Source organism: Ursus maritimus, unplaced genomic scaffold (genome assembly GCF_017311325.1).
Source record: "Ursus maritimus isolate PB19 unplaced genomic scaffold, ASM1731132v1 scaffold_11, whole genome shotgun sequence".
NCBI classification, from domain to species: Eukaryota; Metazoa; Chordata; class Mammalia; order Carnivora; family Ursidae; genus Ursus; species Ursus maritimus.
Window position 1 is genome coordinate 71101216 of NW_024423453.1, and position 2177 is coordinate 71103392.

The window sequence follows — 2177 nt, forward strand, 5'->3', positions numbered from 1 at the left end:
GGGGGGGGGGGGGGGGGGGGGGGGGGGGGGGGGCAGACAGCGCCTTGGCTCAGGGCCAGCTTCCTCGGGGCGGGCTCTGCCTAGAATGGCAGGCCAGCAGGCCTCTGGCTGGTGCCCACCTGTCTTCTGGTGCCCGTGAGGGCATCTCAGCCTCGCTCCTCCACATCTGTGCCCTCTGGGGGCCCTGGGAGCTGAGAAACCCCTCTCCTGTGACCTTTCAAGCAGCGGAACATCAGAGCCAGAAGGGGTCTTAGTAACCCTCTCGCCTGAGTCCTTACCTTCCACTTAAGGAAACTGAGGCCAAGTTAATTTTTAATCCCTCTCAGATGTGTTTACATTTTATTAGAAAGTGTTTACAGTTGTGCTTAATGCAAAAGAACACATCGCTGATGCCGAGTCTTGTGACACCCACAGGGAGCTCATTTTCAGTCTTTTAGGTGCATAGAGGAGGGACAAAGGGGCGGGGATTCCTGATTGCCCTACTCTACTATCTCTGAGCAAAGCTGTCTTCGCTCCCCCAATGTCACCCCTGCAAGTCCCTGAGCAAATGCCCAGGGGTACAAGCCCGAGGCCCAGGTTAATTAGGGGCAGCTTAGATCGAGGCTGTTCATTTTCAGCTGGTTACCTCACTGATCCATATAGGAAGGAATGCTATGAAGTCCTATTCTCTTTCTATTTTCCTCCAATAACTACCCCCCCTGCCCCCACTCTGAGTTCCTTGCCTGTGTTATCCTTGGCCCTAATCCCCAGGGGCAGCATTCCTCAGCAGGGTAGTGGCCAGCTGGGTCTGGGCTCCCAGGTTCCTGCTTCCCCCTGCAGACAGGAACAATTCACTCCATGAGCCTGTATGGGGCAAGGGCAGCTGAAGGACTGGTAGGAGGAGAGGGAGGGTGGAGAGGCAGATGGTTGGACCTGGCTGGATGGGAAGGTATGGAACACAAGAAGGAACAAACTGAGGTGGCAACTGGGCAAGGGACCAGAGGTTCCAGCAAGATGGGGAGGGGGGATCCCTAGGGGAGCTTGGGGGAGAGCAGTTGGGATAAGACCATGCTGCCTAGTCACAAAGGAAGGAGAAGCCTCAAGAAGTTATAGTCTGTGAACAGCAGAGTGGTCACCAAAGCCAGGTTCAAGAGCTGCCAGGTGCCTGGGAGGCTGGTTTGTTTAGAGCTGGGGTTATGCCGGAGAACCAGTGAGAAGAATCCTGGTTCTCAAGGACTGCTGGCTGAGATGGAGTGGGAAGCTGGCTGGGTCTAGGGGTGGGAAGTGGTGCTGGGGGAGGAATGGATGGAGGGGGTCAGGGGAGCATGACCTGCCAGGGTGGGCTCGTCCGGGCCTGGCTGGGCATCGAGTAGGGGCACAGAGCACTCAGCAGGCCTTCGTGGACCTGGGAGGCTGGAGAGGAGCCTGAAGGCAGTAGGAACTGGCATTCAGAGCCAGGCGTCCAGTGTCTGGGGCCTGCAGTGCCAGCTGGGCAGATCTGAGCAGCCAAGCCCAGCCTGAACCTTAGGCAGGGACTGGGCCACCTACCTCCCTGCAGGCATTTGGACCTTCAGGCTTTGTCAGATCCTGATAGCCAACCTGTGCTTTCCTGCTCCTGCTTTCTGGCTTGGCTGGCTTAGCACAGTGTCCTGCCTCCCAGTAGATACAATAGAAGTGTCTCCTTAAAAAAAAAAAAAAAGCCTTTGATTCCTTTGATGGTGAAGGCAACGAGGAGGGCAGCAGTACAGAGGGCTCTGGGCTTGGGGCATCTCTGTTCAGCAACTCTGTGCTCTTAACCTTGTATGTTCATGATGGGGACAATATGGGATACCAGACAGAGCACTGAACTAGGAGCCTTGATCCCTGCTCTGCCACTAACTGGCCATGGGATGCTAGGCAAGTCACTCCCCCTCTCTGAGCCCTGGTTTTTTTATCTGCAAAGTGATAGGGCTGGATTAGAAGACCTTTAAGGTTCTCATTAACTCTATAGTCTTTTGTTTTAGGGCAATTGCCAAGTACAGCAAGGCAGCGGGAATGACTTCAACAAGAGGGAGTATGGGAAATAGGAGTTCAAAATCTTAGTTTAAACATATAGTGGGCCCACAGCTGGGGTTCAGACGTGTCTGGAGAACTGGTAGGGTGGGTCCTCAAGCAAGAGAGACAGAGGAGCTTCCTGGAAGAGACCTCACCGTAAAGGA